Raw genomic sequence first — 21,081 nt, 5'->3', positions numbered from 1 at the left:
TGGCAGCCTACAGCCCCCATGCAGCCCCACTGCTCCCTTGTCACAGGGGCTGTGCTGCAGCCTGCAAGTACTGTGCTTTGGATTTGATCCATTGAGAATCCTCCTCTGTAAAATCAGTTTAGGTGTCCATTTTTCCTTTGTGCCTTGGCAAATTCCAAGTGGTGTTTTGTTTTTCTTTACTTTCAGTGTGTTCCATATATCTTTCACACCAAGAGCAAAATCTAAAGTGTCCAGCAGCTTATCAAAACATTCTTTCCTTTGCTGTCTTGTATCCTGAGCAGCCCAGAGGGGCAGTGCCAGTCTCTGTGTGTGCTGTTCCTGTGTCAGCTCCGGATCCAGGCTTAGGGTGATTAGTGACCCCTGCACTCATCGTATGCACCAGGAACTTTTTCTAAACCGGAGAATTAAACTTCTGTCAAGCACTACATGAAGCAATCAGTGTGGCTGAGCAATTCTGCCTGGTTAGCCCTTTGCTGAAGACAAGAATAAATAATTATGGGAGGCCTTTCAATCAGCCATAACCACGCTCTGTTGGGTGGTCAACAGGACTAGCGACTGTGGCCAAAGCCTTTAACCACTCATCCAAACCAATTTTCTCTCTCTCAAATGTTCCATGATTTGAAAGCTTTTTGAACAAAGAATAAAAGTTTACAAAATACAGCCTTTCTAAATGAGTTTAACAAAGCTCTCAGAGAAAGTAGAATTTGTGATGCAGTCATGTTTTCTAAGCCATTGTGGCTTTGTGCATTAAACTGTGTAAGGAATTTAAATCTTCCTTACTGGAACTGAACTTGGAAATGGTATAATTACAAATGCTCTTTTTTCCCAGAGATAGGAAAAGGAATTCTTACCACTTGCTGTCCTTTTTATTCTTATTATATTTCAACAGCAATAGGTATCTAGATTGTGTCTCAAAATATGTATAAACTATATAGGTGAACTGCATGTTCAACAAATCCAACTTTCAGAGAAGCAATTGGTGTGGAACTGGGTTTTTTTCCTCTGTGATTAATCACAGATCATGAAGTTGTCTGTCTCAGGCCTTGAAAATTCATCCTAAACACAGGTATGTTTTTAATATTGAGCATGCAGATGTGACTACTGCAGTTTATCTTTTAGTTTTTGTCCTGTTTTGTCTTGCTGCACACCACTGTCATTGAATCACATTGTTTCCTTTTCTTTCCCTTCTTCATTACTCAAAATTAATTGAAAAATGAAATTAAATTAATATTTGTGCCTACTGCAAGCCACATCTTTCCTCCTCATATCATACAGTTCCAAATTATGTTACTGGCATTTAATGAACTGGAAGTATGCAAGATAATAATTTGATTCTTTTATTAAGGAGAAAATAATTTTGTCATTGAATAGCTAATTTGTAGAGTATAGTTGTTATTTTTGTAAATTTTATTTTCTTTAGAATTAATGAAATGTTTGTGAACTGGCTCACAATTTCCTAATCTAGTCTGCCTTCAGAAATAGTTAATAAATACTACAAGAAAACAAAAAGCTGACAGGCTGTGGATTGTTTATGAAGCAAGTTTTGAAATTCTGTTTTCGGACTGCATGTTCATTCAAGAAAAATAGTTGTGTTGTTGGGGGTTTTTTTGGTTTTTTTAAGAGTCTGTGATATCAATCATGACCTACCTGTTAGGCATAACTTAATCAGCAATCACATAATGAGATCAAACATGCTTGGTCAGAAAAATCTGTTTGTGCCTGCTGCTGCTTCTGCCTGGAGCTCTGGACAAGCTGTATAGTACACCTTTACTTCAGTACCCCCTGAACATCAAATTATCTACATTTTCATCAGGTATTAGGCAAAACACTTGCTAAAATCTTGCAAGAATTTAGTAAACATAAATGGAAAAGGAAAATATATTTCTAGCAAAGTATTTATGTGTTTAAATCAACAACAGTTTTCTGGACATGCATTTTTGGGAGTGGGAATTAATCTTAAAATAGAAATTTGTTCTTTTAAGTACGTAGTGTTTTATGAATTCTCGTGAATTCCTGCTTTCTTTACATATCTGTTCTGGCATAAAACCTCTGCTTGTTAATACATTCATCTTGTAATGGGAGAGAATTCTATTTGGTAGTAACTTCTCTATTTTCATCCCATAATTTCAGAATTAATGCCAGTTCCACAGACCTGGGTAATCACCATTCAGAGATAATCCTCTCTGCTCCTTCCGTTCCCCACCATGCAGGATGACACAGAATTTGGTGGTTTGCTGTTGTCAGGTTTTGATCCCCTCCTTTGTGATGACACACTTAACCCCCCCGTTATTTTAATGAGGCTTTAATTGCATGTCCTGCCTGGCCTGCCCTGCCCTCTCTGCTCTGGGCTTGCAGCTCAGCCTGGCCTCTGGCCACAGTGCCAGAGGTGGCCAAGATTGTCACAAGTGGGGCAGAGATTGTCACCCCTGGGAGGAGCAGGCACCACGAGCTGCTGTGCCTGTTGCACGCTGGGCTCTTTGTTTGTGTGTCACTGCAGCTTAGCCTCATGTTTTAGGTCTTTAGAAACGGTGGTGTGTTTAGCACTGATCAGATTAACGTGACAAAATTAATAAAGTGCTTTAATACACAGGGCGAAGAGACTGAAGGGAATTGAAATTAGGGAGACAGAAGAACAAAGGCACTTCTTAAATGAACATTTTTAGCAGGAGCTTAACATTATAAAGATTAATAGGAATTAATTTGCATCTATAATGCAGTGTACAGAACACAATTCAAACTGACTACCAATTCTACAAACACTATTATTGTAAAAGAAGAGCTACATAAAATAGGCATATATGTTTTCTTGCCCTGGCCTAGCAGGCATGCTCCACTAAAGGTACAGCAAGTGCTAGTCATTTCCAGATGTTCTTGTGCCATGTGCCTTTGTCAGGGACTGCACAGGCACAGCCATCCCATGTGTTGGCTCTACTGTGAGTACTCTGGCTTTATAGCAGATAAAAGTGTACCTAGTTATAAGTAATGATAACACAAATAATCAACATATATAACAATGCTGAGATAAAAATTATAGTCTACTGGTGGTTGCTTAAGGAAGTCAGAATAAAAAAGCCTCACAAGAATGAAGTAATATGGTAAGAACAGAAGTTTTATGCAATGTCCTGCAGTACATTAATGCCTAAGTTTCAGCCCAAAACATTCAGGTCAAACTGAATAGGTTCAGCCTCTGTTTTCTTTCCCTCTGAGTATTCCCTGCCCATCTTTTCTCAGCATAAACTGCTGTAGGGATATACCCATTACCTGCTCAGCTGCAGTGTGTATTTATAGTGCTATAGGAAGGCACAAGTCTGGGGAGCTAGCTGCAGTCCATCTCTGCTCCCTGATCAAAGACCAGCATCCTCCTCTTGCATGCAGGTAGATTTACTTGCTTGCTGTGTGCCTTTTGTTTCTAGCTTCTGTAAACCTCTGTCCTCCCAGGATGCTCCAATGCATCTGCATAGGCATAATCTGCCTTGTTACCTTGGGTGAGGGGCTGTATAAAGATGTTATATAAAAAGCAGGAGAAGGGAGGCAGGACACAATCTCAGGAAGCTTCTATCTGACAAAACAAAGTGGCTCACATGACAAGAGGAGTGCAGATGTGTCCTCCAGCACAGCAAACAGGCTACAATAAAGGGCTGGTTTGTAGGTGCTCTTTGTGTCAACAAATGACTGGTGGTAGTTTTGGGACAGCAAGCAGATTTTATCCCAAGGCTCAGATAACAGGACCATGAAGCACTAATCTGTGGCATTGGAGTGTCTACAGAGACATTTAGTATCTGGAAAGATTCCTGTTTAGACAGGTGAAGGCTGCTGCACCTATTTGGAGTTACTGTATGTTTCCTTTTCAAATGCATTCATTGCTCTGAAATGCAGCTCAGGGTTTATAGAGAAAAGATCCTTTGAGCAAAATTTCCTTTTGTATCATCAGAATAAACATGTCCCCCGGGCCAGGAGTCCCTTGTCTTCAGCCTCTGTACAGCAGCACTTGGGAGTGATGCTGCTCCACACTTGGATGGAATAGCTGGGTCTCAGTTATAACTTTTAGTTGCATTATTTATCATCTTAGAGAACATCTGTGGGTTCTGCAGGTAGCATGCTGCCCTCACCAATTTTTTGCTCTGGAATAAGGAATCCCCCCAAATCCAGGCAAATACAGTCAGTGGATTGATCCAAGCTGGATCACACCATTAAGGGTAGCCTGTCATTTACAAAATAGGTTTGAGATTGGTTTGTTTGCTGCAGCTGGAAACCTTCATTTCATTACGCAAATTATTTCTCTGAAAGCTGCTAAGAAGGATTGTGGTCTATAATTAGAATAATACCCCACAGGATTACGTTCACAAATGTAATTATATAATCATTTAGAACTAAATTGTGCCATGAAACTACAGGGTTTTTCAAAATGGTACTAGCATTTCTGGAGGGTTCTTTTTAAGATTTTCTGTTGTAATGCAGCCGCCACAGGTCACATAGAAAGACTTTCAGTTCAGCAGAGAGCTTCTCCCTTCTTTTCCTATCAATAGTTTGAGATTAATCAAGATTAGAGTTTGCATTCAAGTACCTGCTGTGATTCAGAAGGAGTTGGTGGAATCAGGTGCAGCTTGGCACTGGAGTCAGGTGCAGGTGATTTGTTTCCTGTGTTCCAGGTGAGATGGTGGAAGCTGGAGCATGTCTGTGCAAGCCCACAGAGGAAGGTGCTCTACTCAGGCTCCTTTGGTGCTTCAGTTCCGAAGCAGCCCATGGAGTGGTGAAAGGCTCTTTGTGGGATGTCCCAGCCCTGTGTCAGGGAGGCTGTGAGCTGTGTTTGTGTCCCCAGGGGGAGGTGATTCCTCTCTGCCCAGAGCCAGCCTGGCTGCCCAGCCTCACTCAGGGACTGCAGGGTGTTTGTTCTATGGGGTGGTGCAGCTCCACTGTCCCTGTCCTTGCAGCTTGCCCAGCGCAGCCTTTGGATGCACTGTGATGGGAATGTGAATGCATTGATCCCTTTGCATGCCTGAACCTGTGTGAGTGTGTCAGTGCAGCTCATGGATGAACATTGACACAAAACTATTTCACACTAAATTAGTTTCACTGCTCTCCTGTCTGAAATGAATCACAAATACAAAGTAAAGAAGTTTTGTTTTTCTTCTTCACATTTGCAGAGCCCTTTTCATTAGCACTTTCATTAACACTGTTGATATGACATCAAGTTGAATCCCCTTTTACATTGTTTTCCTCACTTACAGTGCCTTGTTTCCTGCACAGACAAAACTGTACCAGAAGGTTTGTTTAATGCAGTAAAACTCCAGATATAAGAGCACTACATTGCCCTGTTTTATTAGGCATTCATCCAGTGTCCTTTCAGGTTGCAAACCCTCGGTTAGTGAGTCAATGGGCAATAGCAGGGTAAACTAATGAGGTTCTACAATATTTGCAACCTGAGAAAGGCAAATATTTCACAGAGCTCTCCAATTATCTCTGGTAGCCTTGTACACTTCTAATGAGCACAAGGTAATCAGCCTATCTCTTCACTGTATTAACAAGAGCCACTTAAAATTCTCCAGGATTCCTGTGGAGAACTGATATATGGACCCAAATGGATAAATAAAGAGGTCGTGCAATTACCACTTCAAGGACTTCAAGGGCTGCCATACTATTCCCTGGGCTGACTGCCTCTGCCTGTGGTGTGTTTTGTTGATGCCTTTACTGTATGCAAACTAAAGAGATGGTGATTTTGGAATTGCAAGGGTGCTTTAGCAGCAGTTTAATCCACCTGCTGTGAGACTACAAAATCATTCTCCTCCAAGACAGCATCTCCTAACAAGGTGTTCAGCTGCCAGCTCACAGCTCAAGCAGTGCAACTGGGCAAGAAAAACGATGTCAGAAAATACAAACCTGAAAACACCAGCAGTTGCTGGCTGGGCTTTTAGCATCCCATCCCTTGTCAGGGAGAGCAGGAGGATCTGAGGAAGCAACAAGCACAGCACAATGGCCACTTGCTTTGGGAGGCAGTCTCCTTTTCCACAGCCTCCCATGGGAAGGAGTGTCCAGGACAAGAGCTGAAGCTGTGGAAATAGGAAGGACAACAGAAATGTGTGGAGTGGTAGGAAGAGCTGGATGTGTTCTTGTTTACCATATACCATAACACCCTGGAGACTAAAGATGAAGAATACAAATTAAATGTTAAAGGCATCTGATCACCAACGCTAGCTATATTTGTTTCAGATCTTTAAAGTGAGGACAGGAAAAATTGTTGCTGAAATAGATTTTTCCTGTGAGATTGGAATGTACAGAAATTTAATACTCACCAGAAACATGGAAAGAGAATTTGTGAACATTCTCCATTCCAAAGGTTTGTGTTATAGTGAGACCCAGTTATAAGCAGATGTTTACAGGAAAAAAAATACCAGTCATTTAAAAAATGTGAACTGACAGCCAGTATCCTTTCTAATTCCCTAATCTGCAGCTGTGCTGAATTCAGACATGCACTTTTGGATGCTCAGGAGATTGGTACTGAGGTATGTTCTTCAACTTCTAGTGCCCCATGGACCTAAAGTTACACCACATGGTGTTACACCACAACTCATACCACATGGTTTTGTGGCACCCATCAGTTTAGGGTTTTTCTAATCACACTAACACAGCTCAGCTGGGGGACAAGGCACCAAAACTGTTGTTCCTGTAAGAGAATCAAAATTGCACAGCTGAGTTTTTAAGTAGTGTCTTTGTCTTGAACCAGGAGGCTGAGGGGACACGTCCCTCCTGTTTCTCACTCCTTTAGTGCCTGCTGTGAGCTGGGGCTGGCACTGCAGCTCTCACTGGGCAAACACCTCAGTCCAACACCAGCCCAGCCACCTCCTCTCTGTCCCTGCTGGCTGACTGGAGCCCTGGGAGTTTCAATCCTCACACAGCACCAAGAATATCACAATTCTGTCTAAAGTGCAAGTAAAAAGCTTTATCCAGCAATGCAGCAGCTCCAGGATTTGCTGCTGAGAAAATTCAAAGCTGGGAAGCAGCCAGAAAGAGCTGGGAGTGTCATGAGGCACCAACTCAGAGGGCTGCAATGGAGCCAGCAAGGGCACCAATCTGGGGAGAATAAGGAGAAAAATAAATATTAATATGAGTGAAGTGTTGTGCCTGTGTATAAAAGCTCGGTTGTAATCTTGTGATACCTTTTCCTTTGGCTTATGATGACATTAGGCTCTCTAAAGGTTTATTATGTGCAGCTGGATGTACATCAGTCTATTTATTAGTCATCACAAGGTTGTTGACATTATTTCCACAGTGCTTTTACATTAAGAGCTTACTGAAATGATATATTTGTTAGGGTACCAAAGTAATTTCCTCATATCAGGACAGCTTAGAAATACAGGGACCTAAGCTGTTGCTGTAATGAATTTTCTGCCTCTCACAGGGATATTTATCCAATCTGTTCTGTAAACAGAGAAATTAGTTCAGACTTGTGCAAATGCTTTAATTACACTTAACTGGATTAATGGCTCTACTCTGAGGAAATGTTGTTTCCTTAGACAAAACAGTTTGACCAGGTCAACAATGTATTTTTAAATTCAGCCTGCTGCCTCTGGCCACAGCAGGGCTGTGTGAGCTGGGCTGATGGTGAAGCACTGACTGGCCCTGAGCAATTGGGTTGGGATGTGAGGATCTGTGACTGAAGGACTGTTTGGATTTAGAACTTGTGACACCTCCTCTCTTCAAGCTCACTTCTTTTGGATAGAGGTTTGTTCTTGGAACCTCCAAACTGTGAGAGTTTCACAGCCCCTTTCTGTCCCTGTGGTGAACGACTGGCTCCAAAGGTTTAATGGTGGATATTTGCTTATCAGTTACCTAAAGGTGAATGCAGCAAATCATGTTAAAGGCTCAAGTCTGCTTTCCTTGACCATACTGTGTTAGCTTGAGCAGCTTGCTCAGAAATTCAGTACCTTTTGGAGGAAGGACAGATGCTTTGTGCTTTGGTGGTTTCTGTATCCCTTAGAGCAACCTCAGCCACGTCCTGAGCACAACACACAACAAAACTCAGCAGCCCATCCCAGGCTGCCTGTGTCTTCCAAACACACTCTTTGGCCCTAAGGAGTGGATTTCTAATACCACCTTGCCCTCATCTTCTCATTAAATGTCTACAGCCAGCTTCCTGCTCAATGTGCTCCTTTCAGAGCTGTATTGAAGCATTTCTATTTCATTTTTCACCTTAGTGAAACTAAGCAGAGCTTAAGAGAGGGGTGAAGGTCCCACTGCAGAGCCTGGACCAAAAAGAAACATCCCTAAATGTTTGATTGTGTCCAGCCCCAGGAGCTCAGCACCTCCAGCCTCCTGTGCACTCCTCTGAGTGGGTGCCTGGGAAAGCCCTTGGCAGGAGATGCTCATCAGTGCTGACAGTGAGCCCTAAGAGCAAAGGAGCTGCCTCCTTTCTCAGTGCATTAAAGCTGAACATGATGAGTGCTCCAAGGACTCATGGGCAAAAGGCAAAATGACACCTTGAAATTCCACTCTTGCTCACCTTCTCAGGGTGAAATTGCAGAAGTTTCTGTGCTCTCCACAGATATGCAAAATGTCAGCACTGTCACCTCTGCTGTTTCCAGAGGTTCTGAAATTTACTTGTCAAATGGCAATGCTCAGCTTCCCTTCCCCACCTCCCCTGCTGCAGCTCCCACTCTCAGCTCTTTGGCCATTTAGAGAATAGCTTGGCTTCTGCTTTAGGTGCCACTGCCTGAATCAGAAATCCCAGAGAGCTATGGAGCTTCACTGGTTTCCTGGAGTTCCTGAGACCAGAATTCCTTCTCAAACACACCTCATGTCTTCATGGCTTATTCCAGCAGTGTCTTTGAAATGTATTCTAATTACCTGTCTCTGATAAAAACGTTTGCTGTAAGTATTACATACACAGGTAGATTTCAGGTAAAGCAAATATAATTTTAGTATACACACAATTCCATACAAAAATGAATGTTGACTTTGATCATTGAAAAGAAGAAAACAAAAAATTACACTTTTCTCATCATTGTAAAGACACTGTTGCTAAAAGGACACCTGTGACCTCTGCTCTGTAGAAGGTTTGAAATAACCCTGTACAGAAAACAGGGAAAGGCCAGGATTGTCAGATGCTTCCAGAAAGGAATTCAGCTGCAATCAAAGTGTGGCATGACACTGAACAGCTATCCTTACCTTGCAGGCAGAGCTGGGCTAAACAGGATCCCTAAATTCAGCACGTGTCAATTGTGTGTAATTTGGAGTTCACTGCAAGGTGGCCCTGCATCTCTTTTGATTTAGAATATTCCTGACTTGCAGTGGTTCACCTCAGGAAAGGGAGTCTTCCCCAGCTTTCTAATATTAACAGTGAGTGGAAATGCCATCCACATTTATCATTTAAGCTTTGCTGAATACATTACACTGCAGATTTCATTGCTCCTTCTGCAGAACGAGAGAGGCAGGGAATGGTGTTAAATGCTCTGTGATTGTGCCAGGAGGCTCTTGCTGCTCCAGGAGCAGCTGGCCCCACAAGCAGAGGGATCTCCAGTGTCCCTGCAGTGCCCTGTGTGTCTGGAGAGCCTGGGGCAGAGCTGGGAAGATGCCCAGGGTCACTCTGTGTGTGAGCTCACACCACTCCCAGGCCTGTGTTTCCTAGAGCTCCTCTTGCAGTATTTGGAGCAGGATTGTATGGGTGAGGTTTTTAGCCAGGGGAACAGTGGCAGAATTTGGTTATTTCCCCAGTCAGCACAGGAGCACAGCCTGGGGCACAGAGAGGGCAGCTTTGTCCATCACATAACTGACTGCAAGGGGGCTCATTCTCCTTTCCTTTGTGTTCCCCAAAACAGGAGCACCTCAGCACAAGCCAAAGGAACTGCACTGGCACTGAGTGGTCAGAACAGAAGTGTTTGGAACTCACCAGCTTTGCTTCTTGTCCTGGAGCTGCTGATGGGGAAAGCTTGCAAGCAAAACCTCGTTTCAGACAAGCAGAGAATTTCTTAGCACTTGTCTGGCTTTAGAAAGTGTAATCACTTGTGTTATTACCATAAAACAAATATCTTGGAGGTTTTGCCTACTGAAAGCTATACCGGAAAATGGTGTTAGTGAGAAATAACACACACAAAATATAAAAGTCACTGCTCTCCATTCGCAGAGGCAGCAACAGAAAAAGCTAAATATCAGTTTTCATAGCAAAACTGCTATTTGTTGGTGAATCAGTTTTATGCATATAAAGAGAGCTTGGGGATTTTGTTCACATGCATGTTTATTTATGAAATGGAAAGGAAGCAGAAATTTTGAGTAGTCCCATGGTACAAGCCAGAACTGAAATGTAAAGATAGAATGCAAAGCTAGTGATGCTAATAATAGAAATGCAAGGTCTCTGAGGGTGAGCATGATCTGCAGGGAATGCCAGGGCTGTTGCAATCAGGAAAGAAAGGATTCTTCTGCTTCACTTCCTCCTAAAAATTCACGAAAGCTTTTAGTTTGTTTTAAACTTGTGCTTCACAAAATCTGGTGGCAATCATGACCTGAAGGAGTAGTGCAGAAGCAAACCACGAACTCAGCAGCTCTAGAGTCTGAGGGCAGAGTGAACAGCCAGGTTTTGTGACATTCAAAGGAGAAAATTTATTCCCTCTAGGTTGGCTTTGACCTTGCCAGCCTGCACAGGGTTGAGGGGTAGCCCTCTGCTACCTCTAAAATAAAATAGTATGACTTCTAACTGCTGGCATGAGCAGTGAGAGCATTCTGTATCTCAGCAGCAAACTGGCACACACACAGGGAAGGTGCCCACAGGTGCATTTCACCCTCCCTCGTCCCTCACTGCTGGACAAGAGCCTTTGGTCATATTTATTTCAAATTCCAGTGCTGTGTGCTAGTGCACTCTCCCATTATGCAGCCTTGCCACTGGAATAGTTTCTGTGTTTGTTTGCTCTCTCTGGCAGTGTTTAATACCTTTTTTAAGTTTAGTTGTCTCCCCTTTTCCCTCCATCCCCGCTAGTTCTTCAAGCAGCCTGCTGTGTCTCCTCCAAAAGTGCCCTAAGCGCCTTAGCAGGCTAAGCCTGCATGGATGGGTGCTCCTGTTTCCCCCAGTGGAGGCAGAGATGATAGGGCCCCTCTTCCCAATCCTATTACCTCCTCGTGCTTTTCTTACAAAAGCAGGCGATGGTGGTGAGCTGGCCACGAACAGTGCTGTGCAGGACACCCCTCAGCCATGATTTAACACTATCACCCAGCCGATATAAGCCACTAAAGCTTTCAGCAAACTTGTAAGGCTTAACCCAAAGCACTCGGAAACAAGATAAAAGCTTAAGCATTTCCTCATCTCGCATTGGAACCCGCAGATACGTGTGTACTGACCTTTCATATTGCTGGAATCAGTGTGCAGTGAAAATCCCTCTGTAATTTAGCGCTACAAGGAGAGCAGCCTGACTCATCTCTCAGAGAACACTTTCTTTGCCACTCAGGGTCCAGAGCAGCTAAGTGTATAAATAAAAACACCTAATGAAAATAGCATTCTAGTGAAGGAAAGCAGGCATATTTGATCCACCTGGTTATTTGGTTCACAAAATACAGAAACTGAGGAACTGTGAAGCAGCTCTCAGTTATCCAGGTCTACCAGTCACCAATCCCTGCAGTTGCTTCAATCAGTTGAGAAAAGGAGAAATGTGCTATGCAGGTCTGTGAGTATTTCACACCAATTATTTCCATTTTGGGAGCACCTCTGGAGGGTGTTGAAGCTCACTTTGTTGGAAGATGTTGGACTTTGGTTCCACCATGGAACCCTGGCTGTGTAAAGTTGAATAATTCTTGCCTTGGTCCTTTTGCCAGGGTTACAGCTGTATCCCTGTCCTGAGATAAAATTACAACAGATGCTATGTTACTAAATAAGGGGTTTTAAATGAACCTTGGATGATTTTAGTTCTCTTTCCCATATCCTCACTGAGCACTAACTGGAACTGTACATCTCTGCCTAAGCAGGACTAGTAAAACAACCTTAAACTGTTTAAAATATCTTCAATTGTCCTGATGATGTGTCTTCATGCAGTCAATGAAGTTCAGCCTCAGCAAGAGATAGAAAATCTTTTAAATTAGTCACCTTCCATGTAGGAGGGAATGCACTGGCTGATTAGATTATTCTCCTTATCAAGGTATGACCACTGGTGAGAGAAGCAGGAGCTGGGCCAGCCTGGGCTGTCCTCTAACTCTCACTGAGGTAACTGCACTGCATCCAGAACCAGTGTGGCAGGCATGGTGTTCCTGGCACTGCAGTGTCTGCAGGGAACAGCAGGGCACAAAATGTGGAATGATTTCCCATTACAGAGGCAGTGGCAGGCTCAGCACCCAGCTCTGCCTCTGTACCTAGAACTTCCACTTACTCTCTAGGTTAAATAACTTTTGGTAGTAGCATCCATGATAATCTGTTGCCTAAAAGTCCTTGGCTTTTCTAGCAGGGGAAATATATTGGGCTAGTCAGGTTGTCTTCTGTGATTCCTGTCAGTTTAAATTGTATAACCTTTTAGTGAGCTCTGAACCTCACCTGTCGAAGTCAATTTAATCATGTGTCTTTGCAAGGCTTCACAATTCCAGAGTTCTTTCAGCTGAGAAAACTAATTGAAAAAAGTTGGCAAATACTTCACTTAAGAGTAAGTAAACTTGGAGGAGAAATATATCTTGTGCATGGAGTTTCCTATGTTGTTCAACTTAACTTCCTTCTGATAAGTTCTGCTGAAAATATTCACCCCTAAGGCAGCCCTTTATCTTTTCTAGCTCTGCATTTGACTGGTTCTCAGAGACCAAGATCTGTGGAAAGTAATTAAATTAAATCTTTTTTCCTAATTGGACTGGGTCTGTGCAGTTCTTGTCCATTTCCTTCTGGCATCTCAACATAGAATAAACTATTTCCCCTTGGATTTCAAGTCTCCTATTTTCTGTCACAGCACCAATAATTGTATTTCACCTTCTCATGCTGGTCGTTCTTGTTTGCTTTTTCTAAACTATGGCATTCTCCAGATTTCTAGCTCTGATGAGAGAGCTAGAAGAGATGACCCCTCCGTATTGTCTTTTGTATAAGAACTTCAGAAAACCATGTCTCACACTTCTCTGAGGGTTCTGGTTGGTTGCCAGCCGTAGTGCTGGCACAGGGGAGGCACCTGCCATTCCCTGCTTTGGCACAGCCCCAGCTGTGCTGCTGCTGTTCCCCCCAGAGGGGAGGTTGGGCTCTGTTCCTCCATGGCAAACACAGCACCTGGCTCAGCTCGGGCGTGGCAGAGGTGGGGACAAGGAATCTGCAGTGTCCTCTGATCCAAGAGCAGCGACTGCAGTGCAAAAGCACCAGGGGAGGTGTGACCTCACAGAATCATGGAATCAGTGAGGTGGGAAAAGAGCCCTGAGCCCAGCCTGTGACCAAACACCTCCAAACACCCAGACCATGGCACTGAGTGCCACATCCAGCCTTTCCTCAAATATCCCCAGTGACAGTGACTCCAGCACCTCCCTGGCAGCCCATTCCAGTGTCTAATCACCCTTTCTCTAAATGAATTCTTCCTGATGTCACGCCTAAGCCTCCCCTGGCGCAGCTTAAGACCGTGTCCTCTTGTCCTACCACTGGTTCACTGTTTTCAGGGAGTTGAAAACTTCTTTTGCTCCCTTTCAGCACTCCAGCTTTCCCAGGGAACCCTCCTGCCCTACCTCCAGTCTGAGCTGCCAGTCCCAGCACAGTCCCTCAGAGCCCCTGCACACTTACCAAAGGTGATTGGTGCAATTCATGTTTACTGAAAATGAGACAAGAAAGGGTGAGACACCAACTGCTAATGGTATCACCAGCCCAACACGTGCCCCTGGAAATTCTAATGAAATCATTTGCCACCCTCAGCAGTCAGAAAATTTCCAGCAAGAAATAATCAAGACACTATGGTGTGTCTCAGGAGCATGTGCTGCCCCATCCCCTGCCTTTGTTACAGGATGAGCACGCTCTGGATATGAAAAAGTGTTCAGAGACCACATGTTACAATCAGGGCAGAAAGATGGCTATTTAAATGAACCTTTCACGAAAAATGAAGATTCCCATTTACAAGAGTTCTGAAATCTAGGAACCTAAATGTATGTTGTGTAAGAAAATTAGGGGTGAGAGGCAATAAACAAAATTCTTGAAAAAAAATTTTAAGCTGAGAAAAAAGCTGTTCTCAGCATCTACTGCAGAATGGCCTTATTAGCTTTGAGGCTGGGCAATCCAAGGGGAAAGAGGCTTATCCATCCTGCTCAGTGCTCACAGTGTTTGGTATTCCTACCCTGAGCTCAACTCTTCTCCCTTATGGAATGGAGTTATCAACAGACCCAACACTGCCTAAAGCAGGAGGGAGCCAGAGACAGGGCCAGGCTGGAAAGCCCTTGTCCATGATGAGTTTTCTTAGATTTTGAATCTCCTCTCTCCATTGCAGAGCAGAGAAGAGCCTGGTAATTCAGAGAACAGTGCACAGGAACCTATCAGAGGAAGGCAGTGACGCCTTACCTGCTGAGGAGCCCTGGAAGAGAAGATACACTGAATGTTATCATCCAACCTCAATTTCCGACTTGTCTCTCTAGGAAAGGAAGGACTCAACACATAAATCCACTCATAATGCAATCTGAATTTTGGAGTCCTTGTTTCATAATGTATCAGATCCCATTTTGACTTGCAAGAGGTGTCCATGTGGTGAGACTGGGAGAGCTGCAGCTGCATTGGCGAGCAGTACTGTGATTTCACTCCATCAGAATCACTCAGGAGCTGCTCAGCAAAATGAATAAGAAAAGGTCTAGTGTAATTGACAGTAAAAGGCCTCTGAATTGAGTTACTCCTGCTTTTCCTTTTAAAGTTTCTGATTAGAGTGTAATGGCAGCTCAGTAGCAGTCTGCAACAAAACTGCCATTTTTCCTCATTCGTGTATTTTGGGTTTTCTGATGCCAGCGTTAGTCTGGAGCAGTTCAGTGATTTCATGGACTCAGTGCTGCATAGGTCCCTCCAGTTTGTAATTAAGCTGTTATCTCACAATTCCTAGGGTTTATTTGACTTCAGCACACAATATGCCTGTTGACCTAGAATTCATTGATAGCAACAAACAGACTGAGGTTATAATTTGTCGACTGTGTTCACTGGGCACCGGGGTTGTCTCGACTGACAGATTTCATACAAAGTTCAGGAGCCAAACACACAACAGGCAATGCCCCAGCCAGGTGGCACTTCTCAAGGCTAGTGCAAGTGCCCCAAAAACTTGAATTCAATTAAAGGAGGGGCTGCAGCACAGCAGGGGAGGAGGAAAACACATCAGGCTGGGAGAGACATTGAAACTCTGGCAGTTCACCATGCACTTATAACATATGCACTTATGTGAATTTCAGGCAAAGCACAGTAAAAGTTTCTTTTGCTACAGAGGCATTCAAGCAGAATGAATAAAGAAGATAAATTGTCTTTTAGAAAGGAGGGAGGGTTTCCAATATTCCTAGCAACCTTTATGGTTTTATGTCAAGCAGTAGTGGGGGGGAATAGCTCTCTTCTGAGGGATCTTTCCTTAAAGGATATGATAGATGATTAAGGTGCACAGAAAGCTTCAATAGTATATACGTGAAAAGTTCCCCCAGCAAGGGCTCATTGTAAAACAAATGTGCTGCTTTAAGGATAATGGCATGGTATTATTTATGTAGACAGTTCCAGCAGTTCCCAAAGAGAAGTAAATGCTGTAATCATACCCATAAAGGCCTGCCTGCTTGCTTGCACATTATTTGGCATTAATTTTAGTACAGAATAATTATCAAAGGAACATTTGGATTTATTATCTGTAAAGGCAATTTTAAATGAGGTATGAATTCAATACAGTAAGTGTTCTTCTCTCAGCAGTGTGAATCCAAAATAGAGTCGTCGTCTTTCACCCGCTAAGTCAAGCTGTGCCTGGGCATATGGAGATTTTCATAATATATTCTATTCAAGAATCAGATAGCAGTAAATATTTGTGAAAGTGATAATCAGCAACTGTTTCTGGGGGCAGGAACAATGTACTGTAAGATTTGGAAATGAATCCCTACAGTTAGTGCTCCTCCTCGGCTGCTGAAGCCTTGGCTTGGTTTGAGGTCTTTGGGGGAGAGAAGGAGGCAGGAAAGTGAGGTGTTAAAACAGAGAGAATGGATGCAAGACAAGAGCCTGAGTTAACACTTCTCACTATGATGATCACCTGCAGTGAAATGTTCACCTAAAATTTCAGCGCTGCCATTTCTCAGCTTCTAAAAGTAAATGGCTTAGGAGATGGTACCAGCCATCTGCACTGCTGCAGCCAGTAGGTTTTATTGGGCTATTTTTGCTCTCACTGGACTCAACTCTGCTCCTGGCTTGCTAGACAGCTGAGAAAAGAAGTGTCCTTTTCCATCTGCCCAAGGCAAGTAATTGATTTTGCTCTTCAGGCTTGAAATCTGCTTTATGCCCTCACATCCTCAAGTCTTGACAGGGCTGAAATGGGCATTGTGCAGTGCTAGCCAGAAAAGCCACATTCAAGAATCAATTCAGATCACCCCACTTCTGATCCCTTTTGATCAGAGCAAGCCAGCAGAAGAGTGACTTCCCTTTGCTCCATGCTTGCCCAGGAGCCCATGGCACTAAGCAAATACTGCAGGCATTTCCAAGTGCCTTTCAGGTGAGTTTTCAGCAATTTCAGCTTCTCTTTAGTGATCCCTGGTGTCTGGGAAGAGCTCTTAGACACAGCCAGTGGAGCTGACTCTGGTCTTTTTCCTGTCACTCTCAGTTCATGAGTCTGGCTGGTTTTGAACAGAACCTGATAATCTGTCTGTACATCTGCTTTAGTTAGTTTGCTAGTTATTTGTGTATTTATTTAGTAGGAATAGTAGATAGTCTGGGCTGGCAAACATTGCGCCAGCAGGGTGAAAAGTGCCTGCACAAATATAAAGAATGGTGTTGGACAAATCAAAACTGGTAATTCTCAGGACTCAAACTCCATTTTGGACTTTTTCTAGTAAAAAAAAAAAATAGTTTTAAAACCTACAGGGCATTATAACTTTTAAAGTAGGAGGAGAACAGTGTGGCAATTCTGTACAGTAATGATCAGCACTGCCAGCCATGAACTCTACTTTGCAGAGCTTCTCCTGGATGTGGAAATACTGGCAGAAAAATACAGCAACCTGAGCAAAAATCTTTGTTTCCTATCTCAAAGCAATTGATTAGAGCACAAACCTTGAAATCAGAGAGTTATGGTGCTCACAATTCTGAAAGTAGACATAACAAAGTGATTGGTAGAGGACTGGTTAAGTAATTTATCCCTTCTTTCTGTTCATGGTTTCCTTATAATCAGTGAAGCATTCCCCAAGTGGATGAAAAGAGACTGTGCTGTCATGAACAAGATATTGATGTCAGTTCCTAAAGGCCAGTGTCAACAAGAGGATTTGGTAGAGCCAACACAGAGGACAGGGTGACCACAAAAGGGAAACTTTGCAGAGAGGAGAGGGAAAGCTGGTGCTTGGACAGCTGCTTGGATGGAGATACAAGAACAATGGGAAAGCTTAAGTGGGACAGCTCAGGCAAAGAGAGAAAGAGAATGGCACTGTCAGGGAGGAGAACAGGATTCATGGCACCATGAAAAAAGAAAGGAGTAGAGCGGATTTCTATGTGGTGTAACATGGGGCTGTGAGCAATCTGACTTTGACCAGGTGAGAGTCCATCTCACCCTTTCCAAAGGGGCTGCTGGGCTTGTTGGGTGACAAATGTCCTGGCACTCTGTGAGCAGCTGTGAGTGAGTAACTTCCTGATGCAGAAGGGGGTGCCCAGGCACCAGCACCATGCAGGAGGTCAGAATTAGATGATCATAATTTTCCCCTCTGGCTTTAAAATCTATTAACAGCTCTTTTACGACGCGGGTCATTTATCATCGCACCACAGACTGCAGGACCAGGACCACCATGAGATACTTCATAGATAATTTATTTCCATTAGTTCACAGCTAAACTTAATTTAAAAGAATTTCTTAAAAATTGATTATAAGGGAGAAAAACTAGAGACTTTCCAGTGTAGAACTATTTTGGGGAGGGGGTGAGGAAAGGAATTTTTAGAGTTGTGAGTAGGATGTCTGACCCTTGGTTGTGCCCCACACTTTAGTTGTACCTTTAATTTTACCACACATCCCAGGTCCCACAGAAGGATAAGGAATTTCTTCTAATGATGTAGGGAAGTGTTGGCATTGTTTTTCCACTTGTGTACATCACAGTAATATTTTTTCTAAGAACTTAATCTTCTGTATTAAATTAAGTCAAATAATCTTGTCACTATAAAAATAATTACCATAACTTTCTGAAAAGAACATAGGAAATAAAAGATTTTTTAACCCCCAAAACCCACACTTTTCTTTCCAGCATTATTTTAATTATTAAAACAGTGTTAGATTTAAAGTTCCAATTAAGATGAAAGCACAGGAATGACCAGCTTTATATTTTGAACGTATCTGCTGTTGTTGTTGCTGCTAATAGGTTCCACAGGCAGGAGTACTAATTGGTCTAAGACCAGATGAAACTAGATTTTCTTTCAGGCAGACATTAAAAAAAAAAGAGAGAGAGAGAACAAATATGTAGAGAACAAAAGAACAAAATCTCCTTGCTTTTTTGGCCTAAGAACCCAGAGACAAGGAACCAACTCCTCCAGGTCTCGTGTCACTACTGAGTGTGCTCCCCAAATTTCTGTTGTCAGCTCAAACTCTGTCTCCTCCAGCCCAGGCTGCCCAACCCCAAGCACAGAAATGGTCCCAGTGGGGCAGGAAGCAATGACCCTTAGTCAGTAATATCCCTTTGCATCTCTTAGAAGAAGTAGCACTATTCTTAGAACTTTTCTTTGTAAGAATTACTTATATTCCTGTGTTCTTTGGCACAGATCCATTAACCAAATGTACTTTACTGTTAGATGTATGACCACTAAAAGATACAAACTGCACTAACAGGACTGATGACAAGGTTAGAGAGTGCTGACACACACAGAGCCAGGTTTAATCCATGTTGGAGGAAACTCTCTACTCCCTGTGCATTTTCTGCACTGGGACCATAAGCCCTTAATGGAGCTTCCCAGTGGAATTCCCAAAGGGGAGCAGCTAAAGCTGAAATGTCTGTGACTGGCACCAGCCCTGGCTGCAGACAGGGCTACTCTCAGATTAGCCAAGGCCTGAGTGCTTGGATAAACCAGGACAGCAGGAAATGACCCAGTATTTGTAGAATGCATTTTGAGTTGGGAAGTTTATTTTGTCCTATAAATTATTTTGTTTTCCACTGTTAAAGTACAGCAATTTCACGATCATAAGCCGTACCTGATTATAAGCCGCACGTTACAATACAGTGTGATAAAAGGTATCTGTTCTATCACCATCTGTTGAGGGTGAGGGCAGTGATCCTTATCTCCACGGCAGATATTCTGCTAATGGGCCATCCACTGAAACCAGGCAGGGCATTGTTCTTTATCTTTTCACAACCCACCCTTCCTCCAGCCAGTCATTTTCTGCTAATGGCCATTGAGTCCCACTGTGGGACTGATAAAATTACTGCATCCCATTGGAAGTTGCTCCAGCCAGGGGGAAGAGCCCAATATTTCTTACCAAGATAAAAACAGAGGTTTTGGGACACTAAGGGAGCCCTTTCTCCACTGGACTCCAGAGGAAAACCGGATTTCTCCACATCACCACTGGAGCTCCGGAGGGAAACTGCACCTTGTACAGGAGCACTGCTCCAACTGAGCCACATCTGTCACTGCAGGAGGATGCAGCCACCATGGAATGGGACTGCTACCAACACCCTGCCTGACGGGGTGTCAGGTTGTACTCTGACTTTGTCAGGGTTTGGAGTTTGTTTCTTTGTAGCACTGTATTTCTATTTTAATTTCCCTAGTAAAGAACTGTTATTCCTAATTCCCATATCTTTGCCTGAAAGCCCCTTGATTTCAAAATTATAATAATTTGGAGGGAGGGGGTTTACATTCTCCATTTCAAAGAGAAGCTCCTGCCTTTCTTAGCAGACACCTGTCCTCCAAACTAAAACAGCAACTTTTCATTCTTTGCCCATATATAAGCCGCACCTGATTATAAGCCGTACTTTGGGTTTGGACCAAAATTTTAGTCAAAATGGTGCGGCTTATAATTGTGAAATTACTGTACAAGGATTTCACTGCATGTTACCAATCACAGCAGCAGTTCCACAACAGTCCTGAGAAGCACCCTGAGTGCAGCTGGCTTTGCTCACACAGTCCTTGCTGCCTTGCCCTGTCACAGGGCTGAAGGGAACAGCTTTCCACAAAGACTCGACACGTGTGTGTTCGTCCCAGTGTCAGGGTGCCTGAATTTATTCCCCAGCTGTGCCTGGTGATGTTTCCAACATCCTCTGCACGGCTCTGGGATTTGTTTATTTGTTTACAGCAGCAGCTTCAACAAGAGGTGGGAGCAGGAGGCATCACAGAGCTGATGTAAAGAGAGCAAGAGTCTTTTGTAATTCCTTGTAGCTCTTTCAAGTACATCCATTTGTTTGACATTGATGCTGTTGTGTATTTTAACCAAATACACATGAACAAAGGAGCCAGTCCTGGAGCCTTTGCTTATTCAGTGTTTGGGAAAAGACTTCCAGATGTTCTTTATAGATGTTTAAACTCTTTTAATGTAAATTTTAGTTTTACATCTAAAATGAGGGAGTATATCTCCCTGCCAGAATCTGAAGCCTGATCTGGAAGAGAAAGTTAAATGAACATATTGATGCCTGCCACTGGAAGCTCTCCTGAGATATTCTGACACTCAGGGAGGGATGCCAGCTTTGCACTCCAGTTTTAAGATATTCCTAAGCCTTGTCCTGCAAATTTGGTAAAGTGAGGGATTGAGTGAGAATATTCACATTGCTTTTGGGATTGAGTGAGAATATTCACATTGCTTTTGTGGAGAAAAGTCTCTAAATGTGGAAGTAACTTTCCCTCTTTCCCTTGCCATCATCTAGCATGTCCCAGGATTTTCTGTTTGTGTGACATCACTAATTTACTATTCTGACACCATTTGGTATCGTTCCAATCCATCACAAACTCTAAACATTATGCTTGTGCATGTGTTTTTCCTCCTTTTTTTTTTTAAA

This window comes from Catharus ustulatus, chromosome 11 (genome assembly GCF_009819885.2).
Source record: "Catharus ustulatus isolate bCatUst1 chromosome 11, bCatUst1.pri.v2, whole genome shotgun sequence".
NCBI lineage: Eukaryota > Metazoa > Chordata > Aves > Passeriformes > Turdidae > Catharus > Catharus ustulatus.
The sequence above is the reverse complement of the archived record's forward strand: the minus strand, read 5'-3'. Positions refer to the sequence as shown.